We start from the raw sequence: 18991 nt of genomic DNA, 5'->3' as shown, positions 1-18991 counted from the left end.
TTGATTACATCTTGTCAACACCCTTCGTTTTCTTAGAGGATCTACCTATTTGTCTTCCAAAATTTTCTTTTTGACCCCTCATCATGCTCTTCAGTTCCTACTCGTAGGTATACCTACGTATAATGTTAATTTTACTTTAACTTTCTCTGATAGAAATCGAATTATTCAGAATAGTATCTGTTACTGATACCGAAGATACCTAATATCTTACATTATCCAAAGTGAATTCATGTCAATTGTTGTTAAGGGTTTGATTTGAACTACAAACTTTCAGTCTTACACTTGATAGAAATCGAATTATTCAGAATAGTATCTGTTACTGATACCGAAGATACCTAATATCTTACATTATCCAAAGTGAATTCATGTCACTTGTTGTTAAGGGTTTGATTTGAACTACAAACTTTCAGTCTTACACCAGTCTTACATGCAGGTATTCTAAAAGGGATTTGAAATAATTTCAGGGTTTCACGAGTAAAAGGTGATTTATTGAACATTGTCTAAAAGCATACTTTGAAAGTTTTAGATACTTATGTTAGGTACACTTGTAACGGTCTGATTTAAAGAAAACTTAAGAGTACACTATGAACAAAATTGTAAATTCAAAGGGTTAAAACAAAAGTGTAAAAATGGCACATCCACCAAGGTAATACGTACGGTGAATTAACTTACTAGATAAAATATAAAACCCAGGTATTTATTTGGGACGATGTGGCTAAAATCTAATGTCCAATGAATTCTCAACTCACACACTTGTTTCAAAAAAGCTCAAAAGTTCTCAACTACTTTTATCTGTTCCTGACCCCCAAACAGTTTGACGAATACTATCATCACCATTATAATCATCGTTATTACAATTTTCGTCATAAAAATGAGCCCATAAAAATTTTCGTGAAATTTTTATGAAATGTCATAAATTTTTGAAAAGTGGTTATCTATGGTTAGAGATGAAGGGTATATTTTAATTGTGCCTGGGTGTCTGTAGTCTGATACAACCTTTCAACAACCAGCCCCTAAAAGCTAAAAGAAGCAAACAGGTCGTATGTTCTAATTTCTTTCATTTACTCATTTTGTAGAAGACTAATATCCGTGCTTTTAGCATACGTCCTTATTAGTGCCTGGGTCAGTGGTATTAAAACTGATGAGTATAAAACCCTAACAAGACAAGCCTTTGTCATGTCACATTTAATTATGATTGTTTTATTTGGTTTTATGGCGTGTTTATTTATTATGTTCATTTTAATTATGTTTTGTTTTTATATTATATTTTTTGTACGGTTCTTAAATTCGTGCCTGGGTCAGTGGTATTAAAACTGATGAGTATAAAACCCTAACAAGACAAGCCTTTGTCATGTCACATTTAATTATGATTGTTTTTTATTTGGTTTTATGGCGTGTTTATTTATTATGTTCATTTTAATTATGTTTTGTTTTTATATTATAATTTTTGTACGGTTCTTAAATTCATAATAGTGCTGTCCTTATTATTTTATCCCTTTTTGCTTCTGAAGACACGAAGAAAATGCATCTTGAGAAGAAGAGCATGTAAGGTCATTTACCTTCTGACAGAAACGTGTATGCACTTTTGCAAAGCATTATGCAGTTTTGCAATCAAAGAGTTTGAATTAATCATCCCATATGCTGGTGAGATTGAAAGAAATGAATGCAAATTGAATGGAACACAAGGAGAATCTGATTGCTGCACTGTAACCCTTGATCTCTTCAAGTAAAGAGAGAAGATTTCCTTTGAGTAAGGTTAATCATCCCATATGCTGGTGAGATTGAAAGAAATGAATGCAAATTGAATGGAACACAAGGAGAATCTGATTGCTGCACTGTAACCCTTGATCTCTTCAAGTAAAGAGAGAAGATTTCCTTTGAGTAAGGTACCTATATAAATAATAATATTGGACTGTTTACAGCAAGAGAACTCTCCTAATGGGCCATTTCAATTACTCACAGAAGAATTTTTCAACGCCTGAGCGTCCTCTTACGAAAAGTCTATAGTCATGGACTTAGGTTTGATATATAGGTCGACCAGGTTTGGATAAGTCCTTCTATGGGGACAGACAGACAGACTGACAAACAGACAGTTTACAGCAAGAGAACTCTCCTAATGGGCCATTTCAATTACTCACAGAAGAATTTTTCAACGCCTGAGCGTCCTCTTACGAAAAGTCAATAGTCATGGACTTAGGTTTGATATATAGGTCGACCTTTAATTTGATATATAGGTCGACCAGGTTTGGATAAGTCCTTCTATGGGGACAGACAGACAGTTTGACAAACAGACAGACACCGAAGCGAATACAATAGCCCGTCCACTATACCTTTTTTTATTACTATCGTAATAATAAAGGAAGGACGGGCTAAAAATTATCTGGTTGTAACGTCCAATAATTTTGGCACGACAAACAAATATTGAAAATGTGGGTTTTACAGCAAGAAAGTTCATAAATATGAGAGAGAATACGCTTAGTTTTTGTGAATAGAAATACGACAAACAAATATTGAAAATGTGGGTTTTATAGCAAGAAAGCTCATAAATATGAGAGAGAATACGCTTAGTTTTTGTGAATAGAAAATAGGAAAGTTCAGAGTGAGACTACTTGGGTAATTCAAAACTCAGAAGGGGGCCTAACTTAGATAGGACATGTAATTCTAGCAATAGTATATCATCTCTTATAAATATAACTTGTAACTCTTGTAAATGTAACTTGTAATTCTTGTAAATATAACATTTTGGCGGCTCTGACCAAGAAGTTCCTTCATACAACCGTAGATAGGAAATAGAAATTTCACAAGTTTGTCTATTACATTAGCCGGAAAATTTTAAATATTTATTCCATAGTATTATTCTATCCTAAAAGACAAATGCTGAAAATTTCACAAGTTTGTCTATTACATTAGCCGGAAAATTTTAAATATTTATTCCATAGTATTATTCTATCCTAAAAGACAAATGCTGAGAATTGTTACTACGCTACATATCTAGTAAATTTATCACATAGCATTCACTAATGTAGGTACTTTAGGTTTCTTTGACTAATATTGTAGTTTTTGAACACTTTGTTAAGTATTGTTAATGGTAATACTATAAATAATACAACATTAGTACCCAATATTACCCTAATAGATAAATAACCTAAAAAAGATTAATAAAAGAAGGCACATTAATATGTGAATCTGTACTTGAGTATTGTGCTTCAGTTTGATTTACCATAATCTTTGTATTTGGTGAAACAAAAGAGAACCTCGCTCACCTGATGGAAACAAAGACGACAGAAGAATAGAGAACATTACTTGTGTAACGAATAGGAATGGTGTGAGGATTGATGCAAATTTTTAAGGTTTAACTTTAAAGCTATAATATGTTCATTTTCTCCGTACAATATATGATGTCTATTTATTTAATAATACAATCATAATGTGTGAGTTTTGAAGAACCAATACAGTAAGAATTTTGGTGTTTTTGGCGTCTCCACTACTGAACTCGTAAAATGAAGGGGAAAACCATCCAGTGTGCGAAAAAGCTTGATTCAATCAAAAGGTTGTCTATTTTAATCCAAAGAAAATGCAAATAATTGCAATTCATTGTCTGAATAAGCAAGTAGGTACATATCTACCTTATACCTATACGTACTGATTTACATCATGGATTCACGTAGACAACCTCATTCACACAAAGATGAATAAAAGTAGATATTATCACTACATTCATGGGCCGACTTTTTGAGGAGGATGAGGTCAGGAACTTGGCCTTATTTTTACAGGGAATGTTTTTGGTGGGATTGTTACTACGCTACATATCTAGTAAATTTATCACATAGCATTCACTAATGTACTTTAGGTTTCTTTGACTAATATTGTAGTTTTTGAACACTTTGTTAAGTATTGTTAATGGTAATACTATAAATAATACAACATTAGTACCCAATATTACCCTAATAGATAAATACCTAAAAAAGATTAATAAAAGAAGGCACATTAATATGTGAATCTGTACTTAAGTATTGTGCTTCAGTTTGATTTACCAGGTAGCGCATATTACGACTAATTCAGAGAACGCCGTATCTATCCTTATAGCCCGTACACAAGACGCATAGGTAGCTTTTAGCCAGACTCTTGATACATTTTGTCACTCAAAGTGCTATAGGTACCAATAAAGAAAATATTGTAATGTGCCGCTAGGGATAAAGACAATAATATAAAAAATCATTAGGCTTCTCCTTTAACTGCCAAGTTTAGTACACCAATGTTATCAACTACGTATAATAGGTCACAGCCCAAACTAATTATCTTTAACATTAAATTGTCTCAAGCTGGCAGTTGTTGAGCCAGAAAATTCGCCACACTTTAAACCTTCATGACCTGTGCTACCTATCTGGTTCCTAAGATATTGGTCAAGCTTCATGTATTCTAAAGGTTTTAAAGTTAAAGGACGAAACTTTTGATTCTGTATTTTACCGCGGCATTCCATGACGCCAGAAGCTCTTAATGCATGACAATAAGATTAACAAGGCAATGTCGTCAGAGACTTTATTGCAGTCACAATTCTCGTAATACTTATGAAACGATACGTACATGGTTTTTTATGCGTTTTCCAACAAATTTGAAATTTTATGTCTACCTGCAAGTCGCACATACGTCGAAATGCAATTGTGACGAATACAAAATTGCAATAAAACACGGAATACAAAACTTTCCGTATGTTCCTCCTTTACAGAAGCATAAAATGCAACAGAAAAACTAATTTGAAAGTGTTTGAATATAAATCATTTGACTCGATATGGCGTTGGTTCTCAGGATTTGTTCTGAATATAATGTTTAAGCTACCACTTGAGGTACTTGGTGTGCATATTGTGATTTTAATTAAGCCTTACAGTAGTGGTAATAAAATAAAGCACATTTATCTGTAATCTGTTTTAGAAGAGGTGACTGAAACTCTGGGTTTTCACTGAGCCTATGAGACAAGTGACACAGTTGAATATTATTCAGTCAGCTTGTAAAAGTTCAGTGATAATGAAACGCATGTTTTACCACGTTGAAAATTACTATTGGGAAGCACATTTATCTGTAATCTGTTTTAGAAGAGGTGACTGAAACTCTGGGTTTTCACTGAGCCTATGAGACAAGTGACACAGTTGAATGTTATTCAGTCAGCTTGTAAAAGTTCAGTGATAATGAAACGCATGTTTTACCACGTTGAAAATTACTATTGAAAATTTGGGATCATATTTCCCTAAAATAATAATTTGGTTCAGACTTATTGAGAACTTGTTCAAATGTTCCTCACCTATTCAGACGAATTGATTAGGTCCATTACTTGAATTATAAAAAAGCATATTAGATTTATTCGATTCAGTTTATCAAAACAAATTCTGATGTTCATAGATTGTACATTTTGGTAATCAAATTAGCATCTAAAATATGACTTGGTTGAATGTGTCAGTTTTCTCGGAAGGATCATATTCAAAATACAATTGGTTGAAAGTTGCAAAAAGAACAAAAAAAAAGAACTGTTGAATCGCGTCTCTTCTAATACTTTGATTTACGAAGCACTTTACTACTTTCTGTTTTGTACCGCCACTCTGTTGTGGTTAATATCGCCGTGGTTAATAAGATATGAAAATATAAAACGGCTACTGTTCAGAAAATGAACTATAAATCAAATGAGTGATTGGTCTTATATCGCCGTGGTTAATAAGATATGAAAATATAAAACGGCTACTGTTCAGAAAATGAACTATAAATCAAATGAGTGATTGGTCTTGGAGGAATACGTTAGACATGAACGACCGCAAAGTGATGCAGAAGCTCACGCAGGTCTGGCTTTACCGAGAGAGAAATAAAAAGACACAGGAGAAAAAGTTTACGAAATATTACCCACAAGGAACGAACTGAATAGTTGTTCTAAGACAGAATTACCATGCATACATATGAGCTACTGGTATTACTCGTATAAATAACAATACGAAGCTTGAATCTAACAGGCAAGGCGTGTGCCACTGAGTTCTTGGAAAGAAATGATATTGTTAAAGTTGAAGACAAAGTAGCTAATCTGAAACTCTGAGAAACAATACATGCGAACAATGAAGATTTGGTTGTGTGTAACTTATGGGAGGTTTCCAGCACACTTTGTAATCTTTGTATTTGGTGAAACAAAAGAGAACCTCGCTCACCTGATGGAAACAAAGACGACAGAAGAATAGAGAACATTACTTCTGCAAATCTGCATACAGGTACCAGATTTAAAATAAAGATAAGACCAAGATTAGAATAAATAACGGTCACGCAATTCGACATTTTGAATATCACTTTCATGCTGTTCTTGCTAATAAAAGTAAACTTAAATTTGATCCTACGTACCCTAAGGTCCTACAAAAGAATCAAATGGATAATATGGGCAACAGCAAAATTGCAATGAGATCTCCGAAATTTGAATGACCGAATACAACGAGATACCGAATTTTGAATGACGATGACGTGCGTCTATCATTCATGCAGTCGAATCGAATTGAGATGTCACTTACCATTGAGACAAGAGATGAAGAACAAGGATCGAACATTTTCCATCTCTCTGCATAATTGAATATGAGGTTTGCAGTATTGCAGTTAAAAAATGGTGCTCCAATTTGGAAACTTTTCGATGGAAAGAGTTTTCCTTTTAGTTCGGAATCACTATGAATTTTACAAATGAAAAATTTCTGCTCTTTTTTAAGTTTTTCAGTTTTTGAAAAGTTGAGGTTGTATTGAAGCTCCACTCTCTCTCTCTCATCTCTCAATAGCTGCTTATAATTTGGTTTTGTATCAGGAAAAGCTTTCAGGTTGATTAATAAATTAAATCAGTTTGAATTTTGGAACGATTTCTTTTTCTGCGTTTCCTGTTCCTATTGTCAGTATTGAAATGAGAAAATTCAGATTTATACATAAAAAAAAGAAAAGAAAAACTCGTAAGATATAATATATTATGAGGAACAACTAATGATCAAGAACAAGAGCTTGTTCTTTTTATTTCCTTAAAATGCCTATAAAAAGACAACTGCATAAATGGTTAGGTGACAGATAAGGTACCTTGGTTACAAGCATGTATTTTTTCCAGTTAGTCCAGTTTATATACCACATCAACAGTTGGAAAATGTCCCTCTTAACAGTTGGAAGTAATGTGAAATCTCGAACCTAAAAAAGTCCAAGTTGGAAAAAGGTATAGGTACCTATTACCTTGGTTTTATAGCATTTTTTATTATATTCAGCACAGCTGTAGGATTCCACACTAAAACCACAGCCTCTGTGACGAGCTTTGTCATGGAATGGACCTGAATTTTTTTCTCCATAGTTTATGACGATTTCCTTTAAGCCTTTTTTTTAGCATTTCAGGAAAAAAGAATTTTACGACTTTTACCATTTGTGATAATTACTTTTCATTAAATCCTTCTTTTAGAAAAAAAAAAAAACTTTCTTTTATGTCTATTTGCTTTTCCCTTGTGAGAGGGGATTTTATTATAGACAATGATTTGACTTGGCCATTGTGGCTCGAAAGAAAACTGTCAGTTGGCTGACGAATTTTTATGAGTTAAGTTCTACTGTTTGATTCAAGTAGCTTATTTTTAGAAACTAGAATTGATGAGCATTATTTTGGTTCAACTTGCCTGGTACTATTGCATCATACAGGAATGAAAATTCCCTGTGAGGTTTACAATAATGTTATTAAAGAAAAAATATGCACTTTGATGCGATTATGGAGATTAGAAAAGTGCACTGATTCCTGAGACTAGAAAGGAAATTTCTAATTGAATATCGTGTGTGTGAAATGAAAATGCATAAATGCATGAAATGAATTGTTGTAGTTTTTATTTCTTTAATGGGTTTCTTATATTTTTTACGACAGAAAGGATCAATGCCATGTTTACCTGTGTATAATAATTATTATAATCTCTTAGTATCGATTATATGGTTCTTTATGTTTATTTACGTTGTAGTCAATGCATTAATCCCGTATAAACCCACAAGTAGAGATTCGAATCTCAAGTTTACCTCAATTTGCAAATGTTCACCAAAGTTTGAATCTAAAATGCGTGACCAGAAAAGTATACATATAACAGTTGAGAGTTTCCACAGTCGGTAGCCCTTTTATTCAATCGAGATGATGAATATTAGCAAATGCGGAAGTTAATCATATTTGCATGAAATATACAGTACGACTCATTTTGACCATAAAATTATTGAATTATTTTTAATTAGTACCTGAGGAATAATGAATTAATGTTGCTTTGTGTTCCTATCTTTTCTATGTGTATGTAAACGTCCTGATAGCCAATATTGTACTGATGAAGAACCCCATCACACAGTTAGGTAGATAATAAATTATCTAACTCTCATCTCTCAATAGCTGCTTATAATTTGGTTTTGTATCAGGAAAAGCTTTCAGGTTGATTAATAAATTAAATCAGTTTGAATTTTTGAACGATTTCTTTTTCTGTGTTTCCTGTTCCTATTTTCAGTATTGAAATGAGAATATTCAGATTTATACATAAAAAAAAAAAACTTGTAGATATAATATGAGGAACAACTAATGATCAAGAACAAGAGCTTGTTCTTTTTATTTCCTTAAAATGCCTATAAAAAGACAACTACATAAATGGTTAGGTGACAGATTAGGTACCTATGTTACAAGCATGTATTTTTTTCCAGTTAGTCCAGTTCATATCCCACATCAACAGTTGGAAAATGTCCCTCTTAACAGTTGGAAGTAATGTGAAATCTCGAACCTAAAAAAGTCCAAGTTAGAAAAAGGTATAGGTACCTATTACCTTGGTTTTATAGCATTTTTTATGAAGGCATTTCACATCTCTATTTGCTTACATTCGTATAGATGTTGCACTTATGTTTCTCGTACGAAATATACTGTGTGTTACAACAACAGAAAATAATGAGAGGTCCATCTTGTCAGGATTTTGCTAGGTCCAAAAACCGAGAGGGAGTAATCCGAAAGTACTTTAGACTGAAAATGTTGAAAACTCTCCTTTTTTTCTTTCCTTATCCTATAATAAGGGAAACTATACAATCGGCTAAAATTTTTATTCAATAAGTTAGGTAGGTAAGTACCTTAATTTTGTCCACCCAATATAATAATCCCAACCGAGTATTTCCCTCCTACACCTCCAACCGCTCTCCACAATTAAGTTCCCCGTAATTCACACGCACACAGTCGGTGTTTGCATACATTTTTAATTATTTCTAATTTTTATATTTCGCCTTCTTCTTTTTTTTCCTCCCTCTGGAGTGTAATTCAAAGGGTTTTGTATCATATGAGTTTACTAATATCATTGTTCTTGTTATTATGTATGCTATTAGTACAGGTTCTCATATACACTTTTGCAGTCCACCCACCACTTCCAGCTCCATAGAAAAGGTATGTGTGCATTTTTTATTAGCGTCCATTAGTTCAGGCATTTTTTCTCACACTCGGGCAAATTGAATTCGTTGATTTGGTCCATTTTTTTAATGCGAGGCACATTTTGCCAACTGATGCTATCATTTATTTGGTAATAAATACATCATTTTAATGTAGATATCAGTATTAATCATATACGTACGTATTCGTAATAGAATATGTACAATTTATTACGTACAACGTACAAGTAGGTCGAGCAGACTGTACCAAATATTTCGAGATAATTCCTACTACATGCCTTAAAGTTATATTTATAGTAGACTTACATAGGTAGGTATAAACACACACGCACACAGTCGGTGTTTGCATACATTTTTAATTATTTCTAATTTTTATATTTCGCCTTCTTCTTTTTTTTCCTCCCTCTGGAGTATAATTCAAAGGGTTTTGTATCATATGAGTTTACTAATATCATTGTTCTTGTTATTATGTATGCTATTAGTGCAGGTTCTCATATACACTTTTGCAGTCCACCCACTACTTCCAGCTCCACAGAAAAGGTATGTGTGCATTTTTTATTAGCGTCCATTAGTTCAGGCATTTTTTCCCACACTCGGGCGAATTGAATTCGTTGATTTGGTCCATTTTTTTAATGCGAGGCACATTTTGCCAACTGATGCTATCATTTATTTGGTAATAAATACATCATTATAATGTAGATATCAGTATTAATCATATACATACGTATTCGTAATAGCATATGTACAATTTATTACGTACAAGTATTTAGGTCGAGCAGACTGTACCAAATATTTCGAGATAATTCCTACTACATGCCTTGAAGTTATATTTATTGTAGACTTACATGGGTAGGTATAAACACCATTTTGTAAGCCCTCTGTAATATATTTTCCTATTAACAGCGGAAAAAAAAAATCAGAAAATTACCGTGAAGTAGAAAAAAAAGACACTTGAAACAATGAAACTTCGATATAACCAGATTTACAAAGACAGAAGTTAAATCTCATCACGAAGGGAGCAGCATCCATTTAAGAAAGAAAAGACAATTTTTCTTTAATAGCATTATAATTATGTACCTACTTAAAACTTATAGGGGGAAAGAGTAGAAACATATTTTACTTGATGAAAAAATACATGATAGGTATGGGTAAATGGAAAAATAATTTCAAGCTCTTTTTTATACCGAAGTATTTTATATATAAATTTATAATTACCTTTTGTTCATTTTGCCTTAACTCCTAACAAGACTTATGCGGAGTTCGAAAGTTTAGGGTTAAATTCCCTAAAAGTAAGTCAATCTGATAGAAATAAACTTTCAAGATTTATGTCAAATGAAACAATTTATAAATCTAATTAAATAAACAATTATTTCAGTCTATGACTGACTGTAAATAGGTGGGTAAGTATCAAGTTTTGACTGACCGACTAAGTATACTTCGGCCTGTAGGCCGAAGGTTTAATATGTTCCTATACCAAGTCTTTTTTAACCCTTTTATCTTCTGCCATCTCGCTGGAGACCCGCTAATTACATAATATTTTACTTGATGAAAAAATACATGATAGGTATGGGTAAATGGAAAAATAATTTCAAGCTCTTTTTTATACCGAAGTATTTTATATAAATTTATAATTACCTTTTGTTCATCTTGCCTTAACTCCTAACAAGACTTATGCGGAGTTCGAAAGTTTAGGGTTAAATTCCCTAAAAGTAAGTCAATCTGATAGAAATAAACTTTCAAGATTTATGTCATGCAACAATTTATAAATCTAAATAAATAAACAATTATTTCAGTCTATGACTGACTGTAAATAGGTGGGTAAGTATCAAGTTTTGACTGACCGACCAAGTATACTTCGGCCTGTAGACCGAAGGTTTAATATGTTCCTATACCAAGTCTTTTTTACCCCTTTTATCTTCTGCCATCTCGCTGCGCATGGAGACCCGCTAATTACATACAGATAATAGATTTAACCCACTGGAAAGTTTGTGCTAAATTAAACAAAAGGAAAATCATAATTTTTCAAGTCAATAGCGCTTCTTCAACCTCCTATTCAATCTGTCATCACAAAATATTTTTAAAAAAGGAGCTGTAAAGTTTCTTGAAAAATTACTTTGGTAGGTAGGCACGTCTAGACACTTAAATTTTCTTTTAAACAAAAGAAGCTTTCAATACATAAAATATAGATGTTTTAAACACATAACTTTTTCTCCAAAATAACTCTTTCGGAAATTTTTTGAAATCCTAATTGAAAAATAATGCCATTGTGGTTTTTAAAAGTGCATTATTTTCTTCAAAAAAAGTTTAATACCTTATGAAATATTTATTCAACAAAGGTTTTCCATGTTCAGTACATTTTTTTTCGGAAATTTTTTGAAATCCTAATTGAAAAATAATGCCATTGTGGTTTTTAAAAGTGCATTATTTTCTTCAAAAAAAGTTTAATACCTCATGAAATATTTATTCAACAAAGGTTTCCCATGTTCAGTACATTTTTTGTGAAATAGGGGATAAACTTATTTAAGGTATTTACTTAGTGGTGGTAACGATTTAGGTCTTTTGAATTAGGGGTTGCAGCTTCAAACCACGAGCGTGGAAATTTGGAAAACACTTAATATTTCAGGAAATGTGAAGGCAACTTGTGGTTAACAAAAAATAAACGTTTGGGAAATTCATTACCAAATTACCACCATTTTCTCACTAATCTTTGACCTATGAAATGTGATGAACATGAAAAGAAATTGGAAGAAACTTTTTAGTTCATCAAAATGTATTATTGCCAAGATTGAAAATAGATAAGCGGGTTAGAGGTCAATAAATTTTTCTATCAAAATCTAATTTTCTATTAATAATATTCAGCCCTCAACAACTTTTATTTCATGGAAATGGAAATAAAATGATTCGATTTTTGTTTTCTCCTCCTCCTCCTCCTTCTTTTTCCTCTCCTCCTCCACCACTTCTCTTCCTTTAGCCCTCTTTCTGGGGGGAACATCTACCTACTAATTCTTTTCGTTCCATTGAAATTTTGAAACCTTACTCTGCGATCATTCTCAAATGTCCTAAACCTAAATGGTCAGATGGTCCTAAACCTAAAGAAAACAAAAGATATTGCTATAAAAAATAAGATACATAAAAAATTTGAAGTCTTAGCTTTAATTTGACACCAAAATTAAAATATAACAGCGTCCAACAATAGAACCAGAGCTAATTGAAACTTAAAAACGTGAAAAATGATCGACTACTGGTACAGTCACCCTATTTTATTTATTTTTTCTCGATATACCTAGGTACCTCTTATTCAGAAAAAAAGAACATCCAAGAAAAATATCTACTTACTTTATTCAAGAGGACTTGTGGAAAATTTATATTCTATTCCTACGTTTAGAGGTTGATATAATACCAAATTCATTCGTAAAATAAAAAAGAAAGGTTCCATGTGGTCTGTCTTGGTGAATTTTGAATAAGCCTTTATATGTTTATTGTTTCTTTCTTTACAACTTTAGTGGCCTTAAATCTTGCGTGTTTGTGCCCCTAAGCGAAACTTTTAGAATTTGAGAATGACTTGATCTGGATGGTTACTGGTCACAATTGAAATTGGAAAAAGAACCAATGATAGAAATTATATGTTACTAGCATATACTAGCTAGTAACATATAATTTCTATCAAATGTACTTAAATAAAGTAATTCCCGCTAAGTTGTCTGAATATTGTACGTAAGTACATAATCTAGACAGAAGACTTAACGTAATAGGTATGAACGAAAGTATCTATAACTACAAGATATAAAATGTCCCAAAAAAAGGGTTTAAGTAGAACATAAAAGATAATATTTGGATTAAGATGTACTGAGTATCATTAAATGTAATGATAATAGTATCATTCATTAATATTACGATGAAAGTACTTTCAAAATTTTCAATTAACAATATAGAAATATGCATCCGTTACATTTTCTGTGGATCACTCATGAATATAGCTACCATGGTGGTTTTCCTCTGTATAAGCTTCCCCTAATGATAAAAGTTTATCCGAATATTTAATAGTATTTATTAATACAGACAAAAAAGAGCCCATCACACAAAATCCACTTTATTATTTCAATTATTACAACAATAAACCTGGTAGGGCAATGTTATGAAAACAACGCTAATCCCTTTACAATTCCATTGGAAAACTTCAACCAATATTTTCCCGATAATGATGAAAGAAATACAAAGCGTTCCCCAGATTATATTCGCATTGAAATTGAACTTAATATTGCTGACTATAATGAGTGAAATTTACGAGTAGAAATTAGAAATAATGACTTGTTTCATATTGAAGGTGAAAATAATACTTGTGGGATTGCATCGAACGGTACGGTTAGTTTGAAAGTTTGAATACGTTACAAAGTTAGCTTTTCGTGTCTCTAAAATAAAATATGATTATTCTGTTTGTTTGAGTATTTTGATGGCATTGCAGTCATACCGTCAAATTTGGATATTGAAGGTGAAAATAATACTTGTGGGATTGCATCGAACGGTACGGTTAGTTTGAAAGTTTGAATACGTTACAAAGTTAGCTTTTCATGTCTCTAAAATAAAATATGATTATTCTGTTTGTTTGAGTATTTTGATGGCATTGCAGTCATACCGTCAACTTTGTACTCAAATTTCCTAAGAAAATGGTGACTTTGAAGTCCCACAGAATTTTACTTTCAGTAATATCCGACACGTGGAATTTTCTTGCACAAGAATTCCTCTTAATGACTTGCATGAGATCACCATGTCACATTATATCTTGAGGACTTTTATATTGTACATTAAATCCCATTTTTAATTTCTTTCAAAAGCCAAGGTCCTCAAAACTTCCAAGTAGCATTGAAAACAACATTATTGTATTCAAAACCCTCTTGACAAAAAAATATTGTCATATTTATTTTGTTTTAATTGAGAAGTATGCATTGTTTAACAATATTTTAAATACACAACTTGTAGTATGCCAAGAGTTAATACAGTTGTTTACAAATGTACTCAATACTGAATTCTCTCGATATGCAGTTACCCACCTATTTATTTTAACTTTTGTCGTTGTTTTTTTATAGGTTAGAGCTAGCTAGCTAGCCTCTTTCATTTCACGGTTCTTCTTGATTTGAAGTGTTCTCATCTACTGGATTTCGTTTTCGCCCTTAGTTTTAAAAGGAAGACCGAAGAGGTTTTTTGACATCTGAAATGAGCACGGGTTTACTATGGCATAATTCTGACTTGTAATATACACGTGTACAGAATCATATTAGAAGACAACGGATCATGTAGAATGACTTTTAGTATTGTTTCATTAATAGCAAGTAGATGCCACTTGAAAAAGGAAAAAATAATAATAATCAGGAAATGACAAAATCAAGTTCTTGTAGGAATGAAGAGTAGAGCTTGTTCAATTTATAGCGCCAATGGTGTAACAGCTAGAAATTCAAGATAGATACCTAACACTATGTGAATACCACTACCAATAATTTCCATGCTTGCCTACCCGTACTGTTGCTGCTTTAGCTTCTTCAGAAAATGCATCGTTTAAAGAATATTAAATCAAAAGGTTTCATGGCAACTTTATATCGAACCTTTTAACAAAGAGACAATTCAACACAATGATTTAAATGGTGTAACAGCTAGAAATTCAAGATAGATACCTAACACTATGTGAATACCACTACCAATAATTTCCATGCTTGCCTACCCGTACTATTGCTGCTTTAGCTTCTTCAGAAAATACATCGTTTAAAGAATCTTATATCAAAAGGTTTCATGGCAACTTTATATCGAACCTTTTAACAAAGAGACAATTCAACACAATGATTTGAAAACAAAGGTGGATATCTTGCTGTTTTGTGAAATCTAAGAAAATAACCGTAAAGTAAGTAGTGTCCTGGCTGTCCTAAAGTCGTACTGATAAAGAATAAAACCTGGCGATATCTGTTTTGTGAAATCTAAGAAAATAACCGTAAAGTAAGTAGTGTCCTGGCTGTCCTAAAGTCGTACTGATAAAGAATAAAACCTGGCGCTATAATAAATTAAGCATGAAATAAAGGAACCCTAATGATACAAAAGGAACAACATTTCAATAGGTCAGAAAAGTGACACCAAATGGAAGACAAGGAGAAACCAAAGACTCTTTAGTGGCAGGTCATACTGATAACACCCATCAAAATTAGGCTTGCCAAATATCCAAAATGTCGATTCGGGACGCGAATCCGCGAACATAATTGCCAAAATCCGCGAACATAATCGCAAAATCCGCGAACAAAATCGCCAATCCGCGACCATAATCGCCAAATCCGCAAACAAAATCGCCAAATCCGCGAACATAAATCGCCAAAATCCGCGAACAAAAATCGCCAAATCCGGCGATCATAAATCGGCCAAATCCGCGAACATAATCGCGAAATCCCGCGAACATAATCGCGAAATCCGCGAACATAATCGCGAAATCCGCGAACGATAATCGCGAAATCTCGCGAACATATAGCCAAATCCGCGCAAACATAATCGCGAAATCCGCCAAACGATAATCGCGAAATCCGCGAACAAAATCGCGAAAATCCGCGAACATAATCGCGAAATCCGCGAAAAAATCAACCAAATCCGCGAACATAATCGCCAAATCCGCGAACATAATCGCGAAATCCGCGAACATAATCGCGAAATCCGCGAACATTATCGCGAAATCCGCGAACATAAATCGCGAAATCCGCGAACATATCGCGAAAATCCGCGAACAAATCGCGAAAATCCGCGAGCAAAATCGCAAATCCCGCGAACATAATCGCGAAATCCGCGAACAATAATTCGCGAAATCCGCGAACATAAATCGCGCGAAATACGCGAACATAAATCGCGAAATCCGCGAACATTATCCGCCGATATCCGCGAACATAATCGACGAAGTGCGCGAATCACAACCACGGTACGCACAGTCATCAATTGGTACATAGGTACGATAGAGTGATACGCTAAAATACCTATTATTAAAAAAAGATAGGTAAACAAAATACAGGTCAAACCTGATAAACGAGAATCCAAGGGAACCAGCTCATTTTTCGTTTAAGGCGGTTTAATACATTTTCTCGTTTACAAAGAGTTAGCAAAGTCGAAGAGCAAACTGATGAAGCGATGAAAATTTAACACCCGCGACATAATCGCGAAACTCCGCGACATAATCGAGAAATCCGCGAACATAATCGCGCAATCGCGAACATATCGCGAAAATCCGCGACCATAATCGCGAAATCCGCGAACATAATCGCGAAACCCGCGAACATAATCGCCAAATCCGCGAACATTATCGCGAAATCCGCGAACATAATCGCGAAATCCGCGAGCATAATCGCAAAATCCGCGAACAAAATCGCGAAATCCGCGAACATAATCGCGGAATCCGCGAACATAATCGGCAAATCCGCGAGCATAATCGCGAAATCCGCGAACATAATCGCCAAATCTGCGCACATAATCGGCAAATCCGCGAACATAATCGCCAAATTCGCGAACAAAATTGCCAAATCCGCGAACATAATCACGAAATCCGGGAACATAATCGTGAAATCCGCGAACAAAATCGCCAAATCCGCGACCATAATCGCGAAATCCGCGAACATAATCGCGAAATCACATAGGTACGATATGTACATAGGTACGATAGGTGATAACGAGAATCCAAGGGACCAGCTCATTTTTTTCGTTTAAGGCGGTTTAATACAACATTTTCTTGTTTATAAAGGTTTAGCAAAGTGGAAGAGCAAACTGATGAAAGCATGACAAATTTAAACAAGTTAAGAACAAATTCTGATTTATAGAGGTACCTAATTTTAAAGTTAAAAAACGCGTCCCGAATTTTTTCTGGGACAAAAACGAAAATTCGGGACTGTCCCGGCCAATTCGGGACGCGTTAAAAAACGCGTCCCGAATTTTTTCTGGGACAAAAACGGAAATTCGGGACTGTCCCGGCCAATTCGGGACGTTTGGCAAGCCTAATCAAAATGAAATGGATTCAAAAGAAAAACAGGGCTAACGAAATCTCAAAATCTCATAACACTATTTTCAATGGGAATTTAATGCCATGGGCAGAGTCGAATGGTGACTCTCGAAGCCTTCACATATCAAATTTGAAAATAGGTATCGGATCTGAAAATAGGTACGCTTAAAACGTGAATCACCAGTTCTACCTTCGCCAATACTATACGTACATCAAGACTAATAGGTATCGGATCTGAAAATAGGTACGCTTAAAACGTGAATCACCAGTTCTACCTTCGCCAATACTATACGTACATCAAGACTAATAACAATCACATTTCCATACTACCTACCTGTATACCTACCATTCATCATAATAACGACTCTCTCATACCTTACTACCTATACCTGTGCCTCATATAAATTTAATGACTATACTGATTGCCTAATTAAGTAAACAATTCGTGCTCGTCGGTTTCTAGGGCCCCAGTGGCGCAATTGGTTAGCGCACGGTACTTATAATCAGTATTTAGTGTGAGAAATGCCGGGGTTGTGAGTTCGAGCCTCACCTGGGGCAAAATCTTTTGCAGGTTCTTGATTTTTTTGCTTGTCTAGATAGATTTTACTAGCATGTTGGAGGAATTGCAGAATAAAAAAGTTGGTAAGGTGTAAGGTTCCATCTCAAAATTAAATAAATGACTCTCCCATAGGTACCTGTTAAGCTTAATGAAATATAAGAATACCAAATTATAGAAAAAGTTGGTACCTAGATCTTACGAAAAGTGAATCTTCCTCAGATACCATTATGGTTTAAATGTTTATTGAACATGGACGATAAAGCGACACATGATAGTCTCGACTCCTTCCGAATCAGATTAGGACAACCGACAGACTCCCCACATAAAAGAAATATCAAGCGTCACACTAATATTGAATAAAATTGTATTGATAGAAAAACAAGTATTTTCCCTTTTGACGGGGGGAAAATGAACAAAGAAATGGACGAACATTATGGTATCAAAATTTCAGCATTTGGCTTTACACATTGTGGTAGACAATCTCAAACATAATTCACGCTGAGACTCAATAAGAAGGAGCCCCATTATTAGGAAATGGGGAAACATTTACAAATAAAAAGACATAAAAACTCTCCTCCCACCTACTGAGCGGTGTAAAACAAATCAATTTATTATTAATTGTCATGTCCAAAATTGGGTCTGAGACTTGGGTCCCCGATTGTCCCAAATTGATAATATCAGGGATCTAGAATGTTTGACCACACGATGTTGATGGGGCAGACCTTACTGTTGTTTTGTTCAATATTTTGGTCTTTTGTATTCAGAGGGGCTGTTCTTCTATAACACAAAGAATAGTTAAATCTACACGTTTCCATTAACAAAATAACAGACAATCTTTGAAATTGAATCAAATTTGGTGTATTGTTATCTAAGGATTCAAATGATTTGCATAATTTTAACTTTTTCATTCACAGGTCAATTTAGTATAAAGAAGAATAAAACGTCACTACTAAACGAATGAAAGATGTAACCTTCCCTAATGAAGCCAATCTCACAACACTATAGGTAAC

The 18991-nt window shown here is 33.8% G+C and overlaps 1 non-coding gene across 1 annotated transcript; it reads left to right on the top strand.

The window, feature by feature from the left end:
* Nucleotides 1-17886: 17886 nt before the first annotated feature.
* Trnai-uau lies at nt 17887-17980 on the top strand. The gene is made up of 2 exons: nt 17887-17924; nt 17945-17980. It is a non-coding gene; the product is annotated as a tRNA-Ile (tRNA).
* The last annotated feature ends 1011 nt before the right edge of the window (nt 17981-18991 follow it).

This window comes from Diaphorina citri, unplaced genomic scaffold (genome assembly GCF_000475195.1).
Source record: "Diaphorina citri unplaced genomic scaffold, Diaci psyllid genome assembly version 1.1 scaffold59, whole genome shotgun sequence".
Lineage (NCBI taxonomy): Eukaryota > Metazoa > Arthropoda > Insecta > Hemiptera > Psyllidae > Diaphorina > Diaphorina citri.
The sequence above is the reverse complement of the archived record's forward strand: the minus strand, read 5'-3'. Positions and strand labels throughout refer to the sequence as shown.